This window comes from Spermophilus citellus (genome assembly GCF_964194105.1).
Source record: "Spermophilus citellus genome assembly, chromosome: 18".
Classification (NCBI taxonomy): domain Eukaryota; kingdom Metazoa; phylum Chordata; class Mammalia; order Rodentia; family Sciuridae; genus Spermophilus; species Spermophilus citellus.
In genome coordinates, this window is record NC_138200.1 from 33,536,005 (window position 1) to 33,559,275 (window position 23,271).

General features: G+C 40.7%; 1 pseudogene across 1 annotated transcript; it reads left to right on the forward strand.

Moving 5' to 3' along the window:
- The first annotated feature begins 12,076 nt into the window (after positions 1 to 12,076).
- LOC308637972 (large ribosomal subunit protein eL20-like) lies at positions 12,077 to 12,596 on the forward strand (annotated as a pseudogene). Its single transcript has one exon. The product of its transcript is annotated as a large ribosomal subunit protein eL20-like (transcript).
- The last annotated feature ends 10,675 nt before the right edge of the window (positions 12,597 to 23,271 follow it).

The following is a 23,271-nucleotide window of genomic DNA, read 5'->3' on the forward strand; positions in this document are numbered from 1 at the left end:
TGTCCTTGGTTACTCCCCTTATATCAAAGAAGACATTTGGCATTTGTTTTTTAAGGATTGGCTAGCTTCACTTAGCATAATCTGCTCTAATGCCATCCATTTCCTTCCAAATTCTATGATTTTGTCATTTCTTATTGCAGAGTAATACTCCATTGTGTATAAATGCCACATTTTTTTAATCCATTCATCTATTGAAGGGCTTCTAGGTTGGTTCCACAATCTTGCTATCGTGAATTGTGCTGCTATGAACATCGATGTAGCAGTGTCCCTGTAGCATGCTCTTGTTAGGTCTTTAGGGAATAGACCGAGAAGGGGAATAGCTGGGTCAAATGGTGGTTCCATTCCCAGCTTTCCAAGAAATCTCCATACTGTTTTTCAAATTGGCTGCACCAATTTGCAGTCCCACCAACAATGAACAAGTGTACCCATTTCCCCGCATCCTCGCCAGCACTTGTTGTTGTTGGACTTCATAATGGCTGCCAATCTTACTGGAGTGAGATGGTATCTTAGGGTGGTTTTGATTTGCATTTCTCTGACTGCTAGCGATGTTAAGCATTTTTTCATGTAGTTGTTAATTGATTGTATGTCCTCCTCTGAGAAGTGTCTGTTCAGGTCCTTGGCCCATTTGTTGATTGGGTTATTTGTTATCTTATTATCTAATTTTTTGAGTTCTTTGTATACTCTGGATATTAGGGCTCTATCTGAAGCGTGTGGAGTAAAGATTTGTTCCCAGGATGTAGGCTCCCTGTTTATCTCTCTTATTGTTTCTTTTGTTGAGAGAAAACTTTTTAGTTTGAGTAAGTCCCATTTGTTGATTCTAGTTGTTAACTCTTGCACTATGGGTGTCCTATTGAGGAATTTGGAGCCCGACCCCACAGTATGTAGATCATAGCTGACTTTTTCTTCTATCAGACGCCGTGTCTCTGATTTAATATCGAGCTCCTTGATCCATTTTGAGTTAACTTTTGTGCATGGCAAGAGAAAGGGATTCATAAAAGACCCAGAATAGCAAAAACAATGCTAAGCAGGAAGTGTGAATCAGGCGGTATAGCGATACCAGACTTCAAACTATACTACAGAGCAATAGTAACAAAAACAGCATGGTACTGGTACCAAAACAGGCGAGTGGACCAATGGTACAGAATAGAAGACACAGTAACCAATCCACAAAACTACAACTATCTTATATTTGATAAAGGGGCTAAAAGCATGCAATGGAGGAAGGATAGCATCTTCAACAAATGGTGCTGGGAAAACTGGAAATCTATTTGCATCAAAATGAAACTGAATCAATGATCACTTTTTAAATGACATATTTAGTAAGCTTTCTGGAAAAGATAGATGTTTTAAATAAAAATGTATTCATCCAAGTAACCCTGAACTTGTGAGGGAAGAAATAAATTTGGAGTGTGAAGTAACACTTTATTTAAAGGGTGATCCCAATGCTGGGCTCAGAGCCCCCATTTAGAAATAGCTTTCCTGTAACACTCGGAGTATGGAGAGATGGACAGTGAGTACATGAAAATCACCTACTAGCAAAATGCACACTGGATGAATGAATGAACTAATGCACTTAGAAAGGAGGGATGGTTAAGGGATCATCAGAACTGGGAGGATCCTGAAGGAAATGGACAAACTTTGGTGGTAGAATTTCTGGGGCCAGGGAAAGGCCCAGATGGAATCAGCCTGCCATTTCTCCTTCTACCAGAAATTCCTCCAGGGCTGCACAACACCATCTCTGATCCCTTCTTCTGCTATACCTTGATTGAGCTGCATTCCTGTTATAATCCCAGAAGGGGAAGAAAATACAAATAAGAAATAAGATTATGATAATTCCCACTGCCTTAACAAATCACTTGTATTCATTGGCCAAGGAAGGAAGTTACCAGCACAACTCAGTGCTCAAAGAACCCTCCATCAGGACAGACAAGCCTCTGTATTAATGCACCTACATGTGCACTTCCTAATCCAACACTCAGTACAGGAAGTCAGGTACTGGAAGTTTACAGCCCAAGGAGGGCTCTCCTAGGGTTGACCCTCCACCACAGGGACCTGTGCCTGCCTTCTGCAGCACAGACCCTAGCCTCTTCCAGCCCACAGATCCACCCAGGCCCCTGCTAGTTTTGTCATATTGCATCTGTTGGTTTGGGTGGCATCTGTTCCAGAAACATTCCCAGTCTTCTGACTCGCTCCTCAACGGCACCAGTCTCTTCATGCACGGCTAGGTTTCTGAAGTCACTTTTCATGGCAGTGGCCAAATCATTTCTTACTTCCAATGATAAACAAGGCAACAGGGCTTGATTAAAGAGCTCCCTCTTTGCAGGGCAGAGTGGCTGCCTTTCCCTTGATTAAAATGTTTGCCAGCTGTTCTGCGTTCTGGTCTCTGTCTGTCTTGAATCTTTGGGAAAGCCAGACACTTGACTTGCTGGGTAATTATTTATCCTTATTAAAACTCTGTTTCCCTCCATATGATCAATATACAATTCTCCATGATGGTGTTAAGCTATTCCCACCTCTTTCATCATCTCCTCTCCATTTTGGCTTTACCATCTGATTCCACACACCTTTGGTGCAATTAACACTCTCTCTGGAGTTTGACTCAACAGGATTAATCCAGTTCCAATGAGAGTCTGATTCACCTGATACAAACAAGCCCAGTTGTTTCTCAGGTCTCTCCTCCACCCCTTTGAAGGTTCCTGTTCATGAGAATAGGGTGCGACAACTCTCATAGCATAAAAACTTGCCAACTCCTAAAGAACATCCTTACAGATAAAAGCACCCAGTACTTGGAATTTTTCCTGCTCTGAGATAAGATCTCATCACGACACTACTCCCCTTCTCCCAATGCTATCCTGCGGATGGGTCCAAAGCCTCACTTGCAGCTTCATTCTTCACCCTCCCCACCATGTTGCCCACACCTGCACAGATTTTCTGAGATTCTGAGGTTGAGAAAACATTAGAAAAAGAACACACTCAAAAAGTTGCACACAGAGGACAGAGCCCTGACACAAAAACTTTTAAAAAGAAAGGAAAATGTCCATGATCTTGGACATGTCTTTGTCAGATTTGTTTTCCCATCTGTTAAGGGAAAGGACAGGTACACTGCTCTATGTTAGCATTTCCAGCATATTCCATACCTGAGTCAAGCCAGAGCATAGAAAAGAAAGTCAACAAAGACCAAAAGTATGTTGGAATGAATGAGTTTTTATTCACTCTTTCAACAATTTTATGACTCTATCAGGTAACATTCTAGTGACTGGGGCTAGAATATTTATCTAACCTGAATACATCTCTTCTGTGTATGAGAGTAGAACTTCTGCTGATTGGGAAGCACTAAGAAGACAGAAGCCTGATATACAGTGGCAGAGACAGAAGGGCAGATGGTTGTCTTGGTTTCGTTGATCAGAGTCTGAGGAAGCCCTTGACATGCATAGATTGGAGGTCTGCCTCACTTGCTAGGCTTAACAACTCGAGCCCATCCTCCTCTGGTAACAGCATTTTCAATATCAGAAAGGCTAATTTTACACCTCAACACCATTGCCAACATCTAATTAAAACCTGCCTTCCTCTAGTAAAGATTTTAACACTTGATTAAAGCAGATCTTCATCACCAGCAAACAAAAGGAAATCATGATTTGGTTAAACATTCGATTTCCAGTTGTTTTTCTTGCTATTGTTTTGTTTTTAGTTCTCTTGTGTCAGAGAAGAAGGCTGTAATCTCTTCAAGAACATGTGGACAACAGTTTCCTGGAAGTTAAGATTCCAGGCATCTTTTCCTGAGGTGTTCAGCCACATTCCCACAACATCTGCGAGGGGAAGAAAGATTGTCAAAAAGTTGTCCAATCTGGGCATGGTGGTACATGACTGTAATTTCAGCCAGGAGGCTGAGGCATGAGGATCACAAGTTTGAAGTCAGCCTGGGTAACTTAGTAAAGAATCTGTCTTAAAATTTTAAAAGGGCTGTGTAACGTAGCTCAGTGATCTAGTGCTTGTGTAGCAAGTGTGAGGTCCTGGATTCAATTCCCATTACTGAAAAAAAAAAAAATTACCCAGTTAATCTGGTGACGTGTGCAGCATCTGAAAAGTGTAGCCTTTCTTTTCCTATGTCCTTAATTATTTCTGTAAAATAAATCCCTAGAAATGGACTTTAGCTGAAAAAAGCCTTACTGTAAAAGGTTTGCAAAAGTAAAAGGCAGGTGACAGCTGTCCAACATCATTGATGGGGCACTTTGCACCATCCTACAAGGAGGAAACATATCTTTTTTTTTTTTTTTCATGTCTTCAGACATGTACTTTAGATAATGATGTCCATCACATTCCACCATCATTGCTAATCCCCTGCCCCCTCCCTTCCCTTCCCTCTCCTCTGCCCTATCTAGAGTTCATCTATTCCTCCCATGCTCCCCCTCCCTACCCCTCTATGAGTCAATCACCTTATATCAGAGAAAACATTTGCCATTTGTCTTTTGGGGATTGGCTAACTTCACTTAGCATTATCTTCTCCAACGCTGTCCATTTACCTGCAAATGCCATGATTTTATTCTCTTTTATTGTGAGTAAAATTCCATTGTGTATATTATGCCACATTTTTTTATTCGTTCCTCTACTGAAGGGCATCTAGGTTGGTTCCACAGTCTAGCTATTGTGAATTGTGCTGCTATAAACATTGATGTGGCTGTGTCCCTGTAGTATGCTGTCTTTAAGTCTTTTGGGTATAGACCCAGGAGAGGGATAGCTGGGTCAAATGGTGGTTCCATTCCCAGTTTTCCAAGGAATCTCCATACTGCTTTCCATATTGGCTGCACCAATTTACAGTTCCACCAGCAGTGTATGAGTGTGCCTTTTTCCCCACACACATCCTCGCCAACACAATCAGGACCCATCAGACAGCAAATGTGGGAGGCAAGGGCAGTCATAAGGGCAGCTCCTCTGCTCTACACCACTCTCTGGCCTTGACATAGAGATTCCTTTCCCCCATTTCACTCCACTCCCAAGTTGGAAAGACATCTAGCTCCTCCACTCCTTCCTCTGCCTGTGGGAGTCCTGAGACTGTTTCTGCTCCAAGCCTTTTTCACATCTGCCACCAATGTAATTCTGAACAGAAAAACAAGCTTTACAAAACTCATTATTTTCCTCCACATTTCCTGTGTCCTTCCCTCTTCCTTGGCTTACAAATTTTTGAAGGTCCCTCCTCCATTCCACATATTCTCCAAAGCTTTAATCAAAGTTTCAGTTTCTTCCCCCAAAATGCACACATACACACAATTTTATGGGTCAGGTAATATCTTAAAGGAATCCTTAGAGATACTACCATGCATTTTATCTGATCATAATGGAATGAAATTGGAAATCAATAATAAAATGAGAAAGAAAAAATCCTACACCACATGGAGATTAAACAATATGCTACTGAATGAACAAAGGGTTCCAGAAGACATCAAAGAGGAAATTAAAAAATTCTTAGAGGTAAATGAAAACTCAGACACAACATATCGAAATCTCTGGGACACTATGAAAGCAGTACTAAGAGGAAAATTCATTTCATGGAGTTCATTCCTTAAAAGAAGGAAAAGCCAACAAATAAATGACCTCACACTACACCTCGAAGCCTTAGAAAAAGAAGAACAAATCAGCAGCAAATGCAGTAGAAGGCAAGGAATAATTAAAATCAGAGCTGAAATCAATAAAATCAAAACAAAAGAAACAATCAAAAAAATTGACAAAACTAAAAGTTGGTTCTTTGAAAAAATAAATAAGATTGATAGACCACTAGCCACGCTAACAAAGAGAAGAAGAGAGAGAACCCAAATTACTAGCTTACGGGATGAAAAAGGCAACATCACAACAGACACTTCAGAAATACAGAAGATAATTAGAAATTATTTTGAAACCCTATACTCTAATAAAATAGAAGATAGTGAAGGCATCCATAAATTCCTTAAGACATATGAGCTACCCAAATTGAGTCAGGACGATGTAAACAACCTAAACAGACTAATATCAAGTGAGGAAATAGAAGAAGCCATCAGAAGACTACCAACCAAGAAAAGCCCAGGACCGGACGGATATACAGCAGAGTTTTACAAGAACTTCAAAGAAGAACTAATACCAATACTCTACAATCCATTTCAGGAGATAGAAAAAGAGGGAGAACTTCCAAATTCATTCTATGAGGCCAATATCACCCTGATTCCCAAACCAGATAAAGACACCACAAAGAAAGAAAACTACAGACCAATATCCCTAATGAATTTAGATGCAAAAATCCTCAATAAAATTCTGGCAAATCGGATACAAAAACATCAAAAAGATTGTGCACCATGATCAAGTAGGATTCATCCCTGGGATGCAAGGCTGGTTCAATATACGGAAATCAATAAACGTTATTCACCACATCAATAGACTTAAAGATAAGAACCATATGATCATCTCGATAGATGCAGAAAAAGCATTCGACAAAGTACAGCATCCCTTTATGTTCAAAACACTAGAAAACAACTAGGGATAACAGGAACTTACCTCAACATTGTAAAAGCTATCTATGCTAAGCCTCAGGCTAGCATCATTCTAAATGGAGAAAAACTGAAGGCATTCCCTCTAAAATCTGGAACAAGACAGGGATGCCCTCTATCACCACTTCTATTCAATATAGTTCTCAAAATACTGGCCAGAGCAATTAGACAGACAAAAGAAATTAAAGGCATTAAGATAGGAAAAGAAGAACTTAAATTATCACTATTTGCAGATGATATGATCCTATACCTAGAAGACCCAAAAGCGTCTACAAAGAAACTACTAGAGCTAATAAATGAATTCATCAAAGTGGCAGGGTATAAAATCAACACACATAAATCAAAGGCATTCCTGTATATCAGTGACAAATCTTCTGAAATGGAAATGAGGAAACCACCCCATTCACAATATCCTCAAAAAAAAAAATAAAATACTTGGGAATCAACCTAACAAAAGAGGTGAAAGATTTATACAATGAAAACTACAGAACCCTAAAGAGAGAAATAGAAGAAGATCTTAGAAGATGGAAAAATATACCCTGTTCATAGATAGGCAGAACTAACATCATCAAAATGGCGATATTACCAAAAGTTCTCTATAGGTTCAATGCAATGCCAATCAAAATCCCAACAGCATTTCTTGTAGAAATAGATAAAGCAATCATGAAATTCATATGGAAAAATAAAAGACCCAGAATAGCAAAAGCAATTCTAAGTGGGAAGTGTGAATCAGGAGGTATAGCGATACCAGATTTCAAACAGTACTACAGAGAAATAGTAATAAAAACAGCATGGTACTGGTACCAAAACAGGCAGGTGGACCAATGGTACAGAATAGAGGACACAGAGACCAATCCACAAAATTACAACTATCTTATATTCGATAAAGGGGCTAAAAGCGTGCAATGGAGGAAGGATAGCATCTTCAACAAATGGTGCTGGGAAAACTGGAAATCCATATGCAACAAAATGAAACTGAATCCCTTTCTCTCGCCATGCACAAAAGTTAACTCAAAATGGATCAAAGAGCTTGATCAAATCAGAGACTCTGCATCTGATAGAAGAAAAAGTTGGCTCCGATCTACATATTGTGGGGTCGGGCTCCAAATTCCTTAATAAGACGCCCATAGCACAAGAGTTAAAAACAAGAATCAACAAATGGGACTTACTCAAACTAAAAAGTTTTTTCTCGGCAAGAGAAACAATAAGAGAGGTAAATAGGGAGCCTACATCATGGGAACAAATCTTTACTCCTCACACTTCAGATAGAGCCCTAATATCCAGAGTATACAAAGAACTCAAAAAATTAAACAATAAGAAAAAAATAACCCAATCAACAAATGGGCCAAGGACCTGAACAGACACTTCTCAGAGGAGGACATACAATCAATCAACAAGTACATGAAAAAATGCTCACCATCTCTAGCAGTCAGAGAAATGCAAATCAAAACCACCCTAAGATACCATCTCACTCCAGTAAGATTGGCAGCCATTATGAAGTCAAACAACAACAAGTGCTGGCGAGGATGTGGGGAAAAGGGTACTCTTGTACATTGCTGGTGGGACTGCAAATTGGTGCGGCCAATTTGAAAAACAGTATGGAGATTCCTGGGAAAGCTGGGAATGGAACCACCATTTGACCCAGCTATTGCCCTTCTCAGACTATTCCCTGAAGACCTTAAAAGAGTGTACAGTATCCCTATAGGGATACTGCTACATCCATGTTCATAGCAGCACAATTCACAATAGCTAGACTGTGGAACCAACCTAGATGCCCTTCAATAGATGAATGGATAAAAAAAAATGTGGCATTTATACACAATGGAGTATTACTCTGCACTAAAAAATGACAAAATCATGGCATTTGCAGGGAAATGGATGGCACTAGAGCAGATTATGCTAAGTGAAGCTAGCCAATCCCTAAAAAACAAATGCCAAATGTCTTCTTTGATATAAGGAGAGCAACTAAGAACAGAGAAGGGAGGAAGAGCATGAGAAAAAGATTAACATTATACAGGGACGACGAGAGGTGGGAGGGAAAGGGAGAAAGAAGGGAAATTGCATGGAAATGGAAGGAGACCCTCATTGTTATACAAAATTACATATAAGAGGATGTGAGGGGAAAGGGGAAAAAAACAAGGGAGAGAAATGAATTACAGTAGATGGGGTAGAGAGAGAAGATGGGAGAGGAGGGGAGGGGGATAGTAGAGGATAGGAAAGGCAGCAGAATACAACATACAATGGCAATATGTAAAAAAGTGGATGTGTAACCGATGTGATTCTGCAATCTGTATACGGGGTAAAAATGGGAGTTAGTAACCCACTTGAATCAAATGTATGAAATATGATATGTCAAGAGCTTTGTAATGTTTTGAACAACCAATTAAAAAAAAGAATAAAAAAAAAAAGGAATCCCTAAAACATAATAGATTTGGAGTCACCAATTAAGGATTCACTAGTTAGGGTACACTATTAAGGATAGACAAAAAGGATTTGAACTCCTCCATCCTAAATAAAACAAAACCAGAAAATAAAAAATTTACCAAATTAAATTAAATCTTAGAAATCAAGTACAACCATAGAGGAGATGAATCAGCTCCAAATGAAAAGGCGATCCAAGTGAGTGCATTGTGGAGTCCTGGAACGATGTTTCTAAGCTTTTTTTTTTTCAGGATAAACATGACCACTGTCCCTGACCACAGAGAAGGGGGCAGGGTTTCGTCCCAGTGGGTTAAACCTTAAATCTCTATACAGTTTATTATTATCAGCAAATGTATCTTTATTTAAGCTGTGATCTTGCATTATGTGTATCCTTTTCCCCGTCTCTGAGCTCCTTGAGAGCAAAGTCTTTAGTTTCTCATCTCTATATCCAGGGACTGATCCCAAGAGATGAACATTCGACAGTTTGTATTGAGCTCTGAGCGTCATAATGCTGCATGTGCTATGGAATCCTGAGGTCCTATCCTCTGCACTGCCATCTGTTCCCCACTGTGCTGGTGGCTCTGAAGCCACTCCAGCCTACCTTACTGGTCCAGACCCCTGGGGAGCCACATGTCATGTCTTCCCTGGCATCCAGATGCCTCCTGTCCTTCCTTATAGCTGCTTGTTCTTTTTTTTTTTTTTTTTTTTTTTCTGTCTCCGTACCTCCCAGGCCACACTTGTGACTCAGGACATGCTTGTCTCACTCATCCAATGTGAACATGGGGTCTTCCCCTGTTTTCAACATTCCCTCCACCAACACACCACCAAGCTCAGCAGCATCAGTGTAAAACAAGAGTTCCCCTTCCTGAAGTGGGGGGGGGGCGTGGGGTGGGGGGCGCTTTCTGTGATTCTCTTTCATCTCCAATTCTTTCAGAAGTTTCAGTCTAGCCTATGAGGACTTTTCTCTCATCCCTGAACATCAAAAAGCTGTTTAGAAAGTTCTCAGTGCTGCCTGCATGCTAATGTTACTAAATGGTCTCATTCTCATTCCGATTGTTGGGAAACAAATGCCCCATTGTCCCCTTGGCCCACATTAATGGTTGCAATCTGCCTGGCTGTGCCTCAGCCTCCCCAGAGACCAAGCGCCTGTTTCACACTACAATTAAAACGTATCACATCCTCAGCTTTGTCATCTGGATCATTCCATATGATGGAAGAAGGTACGCCCTCGGAATTGCTCTCCTTCTAAATTGCTATAAAATTATGAATTATGGCAACTACAGTCAAACTTCAAATTATTCAGATGCTCTAGGGAAGCATGACCAAATTTTGAATGAGTGAGGAGAGGTTACAAAAAAAAAAGAAAGAAAGAAAGAAAGAAACCAGCTATATTTCAGGGAATCACATTTCTGTTACAGGACAATCAACCTCACATGCAAGCAGACCACACAAGGAACCCACCTTGTAGTAAGTTAGGAAGAACCCAGAAAATCAGTTCCCTTTATAGAGCAAGACGTGAACATTCGACAGTGAGAGTCCTCTCCCATGTGCCCATGTGAGATGCTGGGTGTAAATCCCATCTCTGTCAGAGCAGTGATTTTTCAGAGGCCAATTTAAATGCAGGTTATTATCTCTCATGTGAGATAACTAAAATTTGCCAAATCTTAACCAGAGCACTTCCTCTTTCTTCCTTCCCCATATCTCACCGGATATGATAGTGGCACAAGCCTATGATCCCAGCTACTTGGGAGGCTGAAGAAGGAGGACCACTTGAGCTCAGGGTATCATAGCCAGGCTGGGCAACAATAACAAGACCCCCGTCTCTTAGAAACTAAACCAAAACTAATAAAAAAAAATTCTTTCTTCAAAAACAAGAAGGGCTAGCCAATATAAGGAGCCCAATACAAGCCCAAGAAATTATATACTTTCAAAAGTTTGTCTTCAAAATATTTACACTGTTAAATGTTAAGCCAGGCTCCCTAATTAGAGAAAAATCACTGTGATGCAAACAAGATGGATTCTGGCTGCCAAGAGGCACAAGAGGAAACTGAAGGTAAGATAACGCATTACAAGCTACAGGTAAGCAGAGGGCCAGCCAGCCCACATCTCTCTTAGTTCTTTAGGCATTTAATCAACTGTAAAAGCTGGTGCCGGCTGCCTCCATTCCCAGTGGCCTCTCTATTATCACTAAAATAATAATGACAAATTGGGAAAGGCACAGAGGACAAGCGAATGTGAAGCCAAGTGTTGAAGATGGCAACAGGAGGTGACAGCCAGCAGCCCTCAAAACACCAGGAGGAGCCGGGTTGGCCTTGGGGGCCTCTTCCACCAGGAAGGAAAGCCTGCTTGTTGTATTCAGAGACCACCAAAAAGCAGGTCTGAGACAAGGAAGCCTGCAGGACTGTGCAGACGTCAAACCCAGAGCTGCATCAGCCATAAAGCAACCTCGCCTCATTTCTGTTTGAGAAAGAGCAAGCCCTGAAATTACAGAGGAGGAATTTTAGGTGAGACAAAAACAGGGCTTTCCATGCCTAGGCTTACCTGGGACACCCTCAACAGTCTGGCTCACTGTAGAGGTGGCCCCTGAAATGAATACCTAGATCCCAGCTTTTGGAACTGTCAACCTGCCCCCTGACTTTGGTTTGTACACTCTCTCTAGCAGCCAAATTCCTGAATCCGCTTTTGTCTCAGGAACTCATAGGTTAAGGTAGAGCCTGATTTCTTATCCTGCAGAAAATGATCCCAAAGATTAACAAATAAAAAGATAGGCCCAACAAGCATCTGGACCCTAGAGCTCCAGCTTCTTAGGTCCCAAATACCTAATTTAGACCATAGTTATTTCATTCACTATTCTCTAAGTTTCCTCTCTTGCTGGATCCCTCCCTGCAACTCTTCACCCAGATGATTCTTGTTTGGCCTTTATTTCTTCAGAAATTACTCCATCCACCACCCTTCTTCTCTGTTACATTAGATGCCCCATCAGGCACTCCGTTTTACTTTCCTGATATTTATTTCTTCCTTCCACAAATATTTATTGAGCATCCACTAGTAATAGGGACAGAGCTAGGCAGTAAGAATTTAGTTATGATCAAGAAAGGAACAATTCACCCTTTTGTGGGTGTCAGCCAGCCGGGAGAGAGGCCATGAAGGCCTTAGTCACACTTAGAGAGTACAGGGTAGCAGGTGCTGCCTGCCCACTCCCAAATGTCACACCCCACCTCTCTACCAGATGCAAATCTTTACACCCAATCATGTTGTCATTAAGTCCCACTTCTGGTATTTTGTGTCTCAGCTAAAGAAGATGAAGAAGGTTTGGGGGAAATTGTTCACCACTGGCAGGTGTGTGAGAAGTACTCCCTGTGGGCAAAGAACTCCAGCATCTGACAGCACTATGATTCCCACAGCAACACCCACAACATGGACCAGTAATACCACAACCTGATCACTGTGCAAACTATCACCCAGTGTTAGCAAGACATGGGCACGCAAACACCCACCTGGGCCCACTCCATCCAGATCATGAAGGTGGAGGAGATCACAGCCAGCAAGTACCACCGGCCAGCAGTCAAGCAGTTCCATGACTCCAAAATCAAATTCCCTCTGCCCCATCAGGTGCTGCACAAGCCACGCTTCACCACTAAGAGGCCCAACACCTTCTTCTAGGTTCCAGGACCCAGAGATCTGTCCAAGTAAACTCCATGGGAAAACTTGTTGGAAAAAGGAAAAAGAAGAGGAGGGGAATAATGCATGCCTTCTTGGAACTTACCATCTAGAGGGGGTAATATCAAATGTTTATTACAACACAGATGGTTCCGACTTTCAATACTTCAACTTACAATGTTTCAACTTTACAACTGGTACAAAAGCAATATGCAGTCAGCAGAAATCATACCCCAAGTTTTGATTTGTTTCTGGAGCTAGTGATATTCAGTATTCTCTTGAGATGCTGAGCAGTGGCCGTGTGGCAGCCACATGAGCTATTTAACACTTTATTATAAAATAAGGCACCTCCCAGGCACCCCTGTGACTCAGGACCTGCTTTTCTCACTCAGCCAACATGAACACCATTGCTTCCCTCATTCCTTCTACCAGCGGCACCACCATGCACAGCAGCATCTGTGAAACATAATAGTTCCCCTGCCTGAGGTGGGGGTATGGGAGGGGGCTTTCTGTGATTCTCTTTCCTTTCCAGTTCTTTCAGAAGTTTCAGTCTTGCCCATAGGACTGTCAGATGATTTTGTCCACCTGTGGGCTAACATAAGTGTTCTGTGCATGTTTAAGGTAGGTGAGGCTAAGTTACAATGTTTGGTTAAATTAGATGTATTAAATGCATTTTTGACTTATGATGGCCATCATTAGAAAGGATGGAACTCCCATCCTAAGTCAAGGAGCATCTGTTTTTGATATTCAAATGCTACAAAGGAGAAATTCGTAGAGCTCTGAGGAACTAGTGTACATAAAGAACTTGAGGTGATATAATTATAATAGTTGCACTACCAAAAAATTACAAAAATACCTATACTTTCCTACCCTGTCTCCTCCTGACAATACACACTAGGAGTCAGGGACCCACATATGCAGCTTACACCACAGGGCAGGACATCAGGCCCCACCTGGGGGGTACAGCTAGGGAAGGGGCCTTAAGCCACATAGCCATCCTTAGCTCAGAAGGGGACCCTGAACCTTGGCTTACCCTACCATCCTCTCCACCCAGAAACAATTCGTATCTCATAATTAATCCTTTTGACAAGTGAGAAAACTATTTTCAAAGTAAACAAAATCAATCAAAATGGTGCTAACTTCTCTCACTAATGTTCTCCATCAATCATGGATGACTCAAGCTGCTTAAACAGAAAGATTGGAGGAGCAAACAGAATGAAACTTTAAACTGTTCTCCCAACTCTGTAATATTAAGGTATTGGATTGATTTGTCATTAAAAAGAAATCTACAGATACTTTATGTGCCTGGAAGGAAGGGAAAAAATCAATGTTAAACCACGTAATTGGAGAGAGAAGAGGAAGTAGAAGGGGCTAAATTCCTTATTGATTCAGGGGGAAAAAAATGCAATAAAAAAAGAGTCAAAAAACTTCATTTAATGCCTCACTTAATGCTGCATGGGATAGGGCAAAAACACCAGAAAGGTGTACATGGCAGAAGCTTCAACTCATCACAGCCCATGTTAATGCAGGTGACCCTGCCAGGAACGCTTGATAGCCTCAAGGGCAGGATCTGAACTGTGTGCAGCAAGCTCAGAATTCACAAGGGTAGAACGGGAGACTGAATACACAGGCAATAAGTGAAATACTCCAGGGAAACAAGATAAAACAACTAGAACCTTGAGGTGCTTGCCTCCATATTATCCATGAATAAAATTTTGCCAAACTAAAAATAAAGGTAGATTCATTAGGATAACTATAATTTAAAAGATGGTCAACAAAAGGTGTCGGTTGGCAGGGATGTGGAGAAATTCAAATCTTCATATGTTGTTGGTGTAGAATGGTTGCAACCACTTTGGAAAACAGTTTGGCAGTTCCTCAAAAGCTAAACAGAATTCCCCTATGATGCCAGCAGTTCCACTCCTAGATGTATATCCAGGAGAACTGCAAACATGTCCACACAAAAACTTGTACATGAATGTTCATAGCAGCATTATGCATAACAGTCAAAAAATAGAAGCAATCCTAATGTCCACCAACAGATGGATAGATACACAAGACATGGTACATGTGTATAATGTAATATTCAGCTACAGGAAGAAATGACACATGGATACATGCTACAACATGGATGAACTTTGAAAATATCATGACACAAAAGACCACATAATGAATGATTCCATTCACATGCAATTTCCATAACAGGCGGATCCATAGACACACACAGGAGGGATAGAGAGAGTGACCCCTCACGGGGTACAGGGTTTATTTGAGGGGTGATGAACATGTTCTGGGATTAGACAGTGCTAGATTTTGAACAACTTTGTGAATGTACTAAAAATCACGGGATCATATACTCTAACAGAGTGAATTTTATGATATGAGTTGTATCTAAATAAAAAGAAAATAAATACATAATACATATGGTAGGAGGTTGTTAATCTACTTGACAGATTCATTTGCTAATCCTCTTAAATCAAACAATATAGTAATCACAAGGACTGGGGTTGGGGCTCAGCAGTAGAGCGCTCACCTAGCACATGCAAGGCCCTGGTTAGATCCTCAGCACCACATAAAAATAAATTTTAAAAATAAAGGTATTGTGTCCAAATACAATATATATATATAAAATCACAAGCTGTCTACTAAATAAAGCATGCCCAGTTTAGCAATACCTTGAAATAGATAGTTTCTGCTTCTTCTTGGGAAGAATTGTGTCTTTTGGGCTGAATTGTGTCTTCCCACACCCAAAATTCATATGTTGAAGTTCTCAAGTACCTCAGCATATGAATGTATTTGAAGGCAGGGCTTTTAATAAAGAGGTTATTAAGGTAAAATCAGGTCATACAGGTGGACCCTAATCCAATATGACTAGAGCCCTTCCTTATAAGAATAGGAGATTTGGACACAGACAAGCACAGAGAAGTCTACAAGTTAGTGAAAGAGGACTTAGAAGAAGCAACCCTGCCAACATCTTGATCTTGGACTTTCAACCTCTAGAATTATTAGAAAATAAATTTCTGTTGTTTAACCACCATCTGTGGCACTTTGTATGGCAGCCCTAAAAAACTAATACAGGTGTTAATGTCTTAAATGTAGTATCTTATTCTTTCTCTAAGTATCTAGTATCTTATTCTCTCATCTGTCTTCTGAAGTATATGATCCTAAACTAGCAAAAACCTGAATGCAACATTTAACTCTAAGGCACCACCCCCCCACCCCACCCCCGCGCAAAAAAAAGGGGGGGGGGGACTGAAATTCTTTTTTAAGAATTAAAATAAATCTGGCAAGGTATGGTGGCACACACCTGTAATCTCAGTGGCTCAGGAGGCGAGACAGAAGAATGTGAATTCAAAACCAGTCTCAGCAAAAGCAAGGCACTAAGCAATTCAGTGAGACCCTGTCTATAAATAAAATATAAAATAGGGCTGGGGATGTGGCTCAGTGGTTGAGTGCCCTGAGTTCAATCCCTGGTATGCCCACCCACCCACCCCACCCCCCAAAAAATTAAAATAAATCTTTGGGAAGCAGTTTATAAATTCCACTGAGGCATAGAAAGTGAACACTGGAAATAAGGCTGCCCAGAATTCTGCAAATGTAAAGCTTCAGGCTACTTTGCAGAACAACTTTGAGGAAAGGGATTTTGTGGAATTTCAACCACTGAGATAACTCAAGGGACGATTGTTTGCCTCAGGAGAGAGGTTTAAAATCCAAAGATACATAAACAATAGCTTAATAAGAAATCAAACTTGGAATTCTTGTCGCCCAGGCACTTCTAGGGGAGAAATGCCTCCAGGGAAGGGGTAATGAGTAGGGTAAAGAAAGAAACCGCTCTGTGCTTACTTAATAGTGGACCAGACACAAAGTACCCAGCACATATTCCCAGATGCACTGGGGTTTTTTTTTTTTAAGTGTTTTTAGTTGTTGATGAACCTTTATTTCATTTATTCATATGCGGTGCTAAGAATCAGACCCAGCACATGCTAGGCAAGCGCTCTATCACTATAACTGAGCTAAAACTCCAGCCCCACCAGATGCACTGTTTGATAACAAACACCAAAATGTTTTTGTCTGTATTAATGAATATTACTATCCTCAAACATATTTATTGGCCTCAGTACAAATAATTAGTCTTAAAACAATCAAAGAGATTTAAAATATCTTGTTAAATCTTTGTTCATCTGAAAGGTAGAAAACTTTAAAATTTTACTCTATTTAGCAGTGTGATTCATAATAGCCAAGATGGAAATAATCCCAATGTCCATCAATGGATGAATAGATAAGTGGATTAATTGTGGTACATATAAACACATGGAAAGAAATAAAGACCTGATACCTATACAACTTGGAAGAACCTCAGAAACATTGTGCTAAGTGAAAAAAATCAGACACAGCAGGCATATATTATGTATAAGCAAATCCCTGGTGGAAGGAGAAACTAGAAGTGATTACTTAATGAGTATAGGTGTTTATCTGGCAGTAACAAAACTAGATAGAACTGGTGGTTGCACAACATTGTGAATTCACTAGATTCCTCTGAATTGTACAATTTCAAGTGGTGATGCTATGTGAACTTCCCCTTGATTTTATTTTAAAAATTATACTTCAACAAGTATAGATATCCACACCTTCATCAACACTAGAGATGTAATTTCCACAGCCTTTAATCTGGAACACATAAGCAAAATCTTAAAGGTATGCATCCCCTTGGATCCAGAAATTCTACTTATTTGAATTTTTTCTAAGGCAGTGGTTCTCAACTGAAGGCAACGTTTGACAATATCTGGAGATATTGTTGGTCGTCACATATATTCTACTTTTGGTTGCTATGTATTCTACCATGCACAAGGCAGCACTCTACAAGGAGGAATTACTCAGCCCGAAATGTCAATAGTGCCCAAGTTGAGAAACCCATTATAAGGAAATAATCAGACAAGTACAGTGATGTACAGGCAAAGATATTTGTTTTACCCTCCTCACTGTTGTACTTTTATATAATAATAAAAATTTGCCTAAATGCCCATTAAACACATTAGGTTCCTATGAGCTATTAATAAATATAATTGTTGACAAGTCAAAACAACACAACACACTGACCTCTTATATCATCTCTCAGTCAAAGTTGAACCATTCTGCCCTATCTTTATTACATGGCTTTGTTGGGGCAACTTTGTCTCCCAAAACAGTACCTAGCACATAACAGGTGTTCAATAGGTCCTGAATGAACAATTGATCATTAAATTTCAAGGGTTTATTTTTGTTTTGTTTTGGTTGGTTTTTTTTTTCTTTCTATACTATAGGGCACTCTATCATTGAGCCACATCCTCAGCCTTTTTTTTCTTTTATTTTGAGACAAAGTCTCAATAAGTTGCTAAGGACCTTGCTAAATTGCTGAGGCTACTAATATCCAGAGTATACAAAGAACTCAAAAAATTAAACAATAAGAAAACAAATAACCCAATCAACAAATGGGCCAAAGACCTGAACAGACACTTCTCAGAGGAGGACATACAATCAATCAACAAGTACATGAAAAAATGCTCACCATCTCTAGCAGTCAGAGAAATGCAAATCAAAACCACCCTAAGATACCATCTCACTCCAGTAAGATTGGCAGCCATTATGAAGTCAAACAACAACAAGTGCTGGCGAGGATGTGGGGAAAAGGGTACACTTGTACATTGCTGGTGGGACTGCAAATTGGTGCGGCCAATATGGAAAGCAGTATGGAGATTCCTGGGAAAGCTGGGAATGGAACCACCATTTGACCCAGCTATTGCCCTTCTCAGACTATTCCCTGAAGACCTTAAAAGAGCATACTACAGGGATACTGCCACATCGATGTTCAAAGCAGCACAATTCACAATAGCTAGACTGTGGAACCAACCCCGACGCCCCTCAATAGATGAATGGATAAAAAAAATGTGGCATTTATACACAATGGAGTATTACTCAGCACTAAAAAATGACAAAATCATGGAATTTGCAGGGAAATGGATGGCATTAGAGCAGATTATGCTAAGTGAAGCTAGCCAATCCCTAAAAAACAAATGCCAAATGTCTTCTTTGATATAATGAGAGCAACCAAGAACAGAGCAGGGAGGAGGAGCAGGAGGAAAAGATTAACATTATATAGAGTCATGAGGTGGGAGGGAAAGGGAGAGAAAAGGGAAATTGCATGGAAATGGAGGGAGAACCTCATTGTTATACAAAATTACATATAAGAGGTTGTGAGGGGAATGGGAAAAAAATAAGGAGAGAAATGAATTACAGTAGATGGGACAGAGAGAGAAGATGGGAGGGGAGGGGAGGGGGGATAGTAGAGGATAGGAAAGGTAGCAGAATACAACAGTTACTATTATGGCATTATGTAAAAATGTGGATGTGTAACCAATGTGATTCTGCAATCTTTGTAATGTTTTGAATAACCAATAAAAAAATAATAAATAAATAATTTTTAAAAAAATAATTGCTGAGGTTAGCCTCAAACTTGTAATGTTCCTGTTTCAGCCTCCTGAGTCACTGGGATTACAGGCATGTGCCACTGTGCCCAGCAAATTCCAAGTTTTTAAGAGAAAGTTCTGAAAAAAAAAAGTTCTGTACTTCATATATTTATACATTACACTTTGTCAATAAGTAGAAAAAAAAGATTTTAAACAAATGTATTTAGAATGCTGCAATTTTTATTGAGAAATATACATACATATATAATATATGCAAAGATATGAGCCTGAGAAGAGGTACACCAAAAAGATAATAATTATTATTTTATTTTTACTTTTTAGTTGTTGATGGAGCTTTATTTTATTCTTATGTGATGCTAAGAATCGAACCAGTGCCTCACACATGCCAGGCAAGCACTCTACCATTGAGCTATGATCGAAGCCCAATAGTGATTATCTTTAGTTGGTGATATTACCATGATTTTTTTTATTTCCTTTTATGTTATCTGTGTTTTTTTAACAATAGACAACACACATTGTGTGTGTGCAATGTAGTGGACAAAACCCAGGGTCTCTGACTTGCTAGGCAAGCCCTCTACCACCGAGCACTGAGCAATACCCCCAATCCCTACTCTTCTACTTGGGAAAAAAATGTTAAACAATGAAGTTATTTCAATTCAGAGAAAGAATTTCATTATTGTTTTTTATAATTCAATTCTGAAAACTGCTAATTGGACATGCTAGCTGCTTTTATTAAAATGCCTTATGTGTTCTGAGGGTCTAAATCCATTTAGCTCTCTGACTTAACCAAAGAAATACAAATCTACCTGGGAAATTCAAAGATCAGTAACACTCAACTACAAGAGTTGCTGGGCCACTGCTGGCCCAGTTATCAAGGATCTGCCTGCTCTTGGGAACATGGACAATAGGCTCATTCAGTATCTGTCCAGTAAATCACTTGCTGTTGACATTAACTGGTTAACAATTATTGACATTAACTGAGTGTGCATCATCAGGAGGAAGAAACAAGCCAGTCAGTCAATAATCAAATGGGAAATGGAAGAACAATCCACTAGCTTGATATTCCCAAACCACTAGAAAGCTGCTATTCCCTTAATAACAACAGAAAAAAAAAAAAATCATTCTCTTCGACTGTCTTCAGGGAAAAAAGAGAAAACTCAGATACAGTTTTTCATTTGACACCATATAGTTCCCCATATATTGTTTTAATTTCTCTTTTTGGTTGTCACAGCCATCTTCTCCATGATCCCTACATTAGGAGTAAACAACAAAATTTTCCCAGAGTTGAGTCCTGAACTGGCCATGAGAAACTGATGTGACTCCATTTTTGAGAAACCAGCCTCTACCTCAGAGGAGGGCCTGTCCAAAGCGGGATGGGAGGGGAAGACCCTTGTTCTTGGAAAACAGGGTCCTAGGCACATAGCTACTCTGCTGAGTCATTTGTCCTACCAGATGTCCTTGACTCAGCAAATGCAAGTTCCTGAAAAGACCAAACGAATTACTGAGGTCTAATTTGGACCATAGCAACAACCAAATCAAGAGTGAGATAGGGAAAATATCTGAAACGCCAGGTGACCCTCCCAATAGTTTGGATGATTGATAACATGATTAGGCAACCCTGCAAGTTTAGCATATACTCTCTTGGAACCCCTTGCAGCCTAAACCAATCAGTTCAAACGTATCCACCGCTTGAACTAACCAATCACCCTTACCCCAACTTGTTCCCACCAATGAATGTGCTAATCAATGTTGAGAGAGTTGTTGTTTGACTTTCCCATGGTATGAAATGATTTGCTATGTGATGTTGTGACCCATAGAGTATCCCAAAAAAACCTATAAATCCTCACTGAACTAAGGGCCAGGACTCACTCCTCGGGACGCTGTATTGGAAAGGGTTGTGAGTCCAGGCTCAAGCTTGCAATAAAGACTCTTGTGTGATTGCATCAGATTCAGCTCCTGAAGGTCTACTGGGGTCCCACAAATCTGGTGTTACAGCCACACCTCAAATATACTTGGAAGATCCTAAAGTAGGGAGTCTCGATTTCAGTTTCTACAGAGCTAGCATGTCTCACACCTGGCTACCTCACAAAGCAGAGAGAACAGGGACTGAAAGACATAGTATCTTTCAGTTCCCAATTTGGTGGACTGGGGCCCCAGGTGTCATGTTTTGCAGATTTTAAGAAGACAGTAGAAATCCTTGTTTTTACATAAATACCTATGTTTTTCCCCCTCTCTGGGTCACTATTCAGGTTTTTAAGAAAAAAAAAACTGCGTGGGCCAAACAAAACAAATCTGTGGGTCCCCAGTTAGCAACATCTGAGCACCTTACTTCAAGTTTGATATTGACTCCAAATCTTTCTAATCCTGGAATGTCACCTAAACAAATGGACAAAGCATCATCCTAGGACCCGCTGGGCTTCCATTTGTCTTTCGTCCTTAGATCATGACTTTCTTAACACAACTCCAGAGGACAGGCCCATATTAAGACTAAGTTGTTTTCTTCTAATCACTTCTGTTTGGAAATCACATTAATTACACCCCAAAAATTAATTTTCCCCTCTAGTCAACTGGATAATAGAATTATGGCCCCTATTCCTAGAAAGGGTGCTTAGAGAAACATTAGAAGATTACGAAGATCTGGATTCCCTTACCCTACATTACCCTGGATTCCAACAAAGACGGGGGAGTTAGCACTACTCTGAAACTAGGCTGGCTGAGCAGGCAATGAATGGTTTCCCCTTGGCAGCCCAAGGGCCTGTCACAGAAGAATGTTGTACTGGCAGGCAGCCATCATAGACACTGGCTGTCACCCACCAGGTACCCTAGTGTCTCCATCCCCAATTCCTCCATCATCAGCCTGCTGCCCTTACTATCCCCTGTACTCTTCCCTACCCCAAAACTTCCCATATCAAATGCTTGAGAACCTCTCCTGACTCCCTCTCCATCCAGCCCCTCTGGCTTCCAGAGCACTAAGGAACAAAGACAAATCCCTCTTTAAGCTGGAATGATTTGACATGAAGGTGACATTCAGCACACTGTTTGAGAAAAATAAAGTCCTTGAACACATGCCATCTTTCTTTTAATCCTGACAAAAACCCTCTGAGTTTTATGCCCTTTTATTGAGAAGGAAGTAGAGGCTTAGAGAGATCAATTTAATAGAAAAGAGAGAGAGAAGCTTCTCCCAGCTGGGACCAGAAGTTTGGGCATTGGGGCAAGAACATGAGGCCACATTGGGAGAATAGTGACTTGACCCAAACCTACCTTTCCCAAAGCACCCCAGTTAGATCCCATAAGTCCCCCAACTCTGCACAGTTATACCACAGGAGGCTTTGGAAAGCTTCATGCGAGAGAATAACCATCTCAAACAGCATCCAAAGATTTTAAAGCAGGATATAAGGTCTAAGAAAACCTGAACATTCCTAGGGCAGAGGATTGGAGATGGCAGCCCAAGAACAGCAAGCCCGGCCTAGGCTGTCAGTCACCAGGGCTTCCACCAGGCCCTCGTCCTACTTCTTCCAGGTTACTTCTCACACATGCCTGGTCTGTGTGGCCCCTGAGGTTTCTCAGTTTGCATTACTTTACCTGAAGTACAGGGACCAGTTAGGGAAGGGATGCAACAGGCCAGAGATAAGGGAAGCCTGAACTAAGGTAACAGCAGGGTGTCTGGAAGGGAGCCCATGGGGAACAGCTTGGGACAGAATGAATGGAATTTAGAAAGGGAGCCAGAGGTAGGGACTGAAGGTAGAGAGGCCAAGACTGGGAAGGCAGGCTATCAGGGGAGGGTGGATTTGATGATCTCTTGCAAAGTAAAGTCACACCCTGCAGGGCTGTGCTTCCTGTGATGTGTTTAGATATCTAGTTTGCCCTCTGTGCTGCTGTCTGACCCACAGGCATCACCATCAAAAGTAGAAGCTTGGAACTAGAAGAAAGTTCAGAGCCTGAGATGTAGCTCTGTGGAAGAAGCAAAATAGAGTCACTCTTGTCAACCAGATAGGAAATAAACCAAGATGGGGGGCGAGGGTTGTGAAGGAGAGAATCTCATGCTTCTGCCTAATAACAAGAGATATTCATGAAAGACTCTTCCAGAACCACAACCACAGCCTTACACAATAAATACTTCTGCAAGGACCTCTGTCCAACACCTGCCTGTCCAGCCTTGGACTGAAGCCACCTGTGTAATTGATCCTTCTAGCCAACAACTATTGTTTCAAAATAAC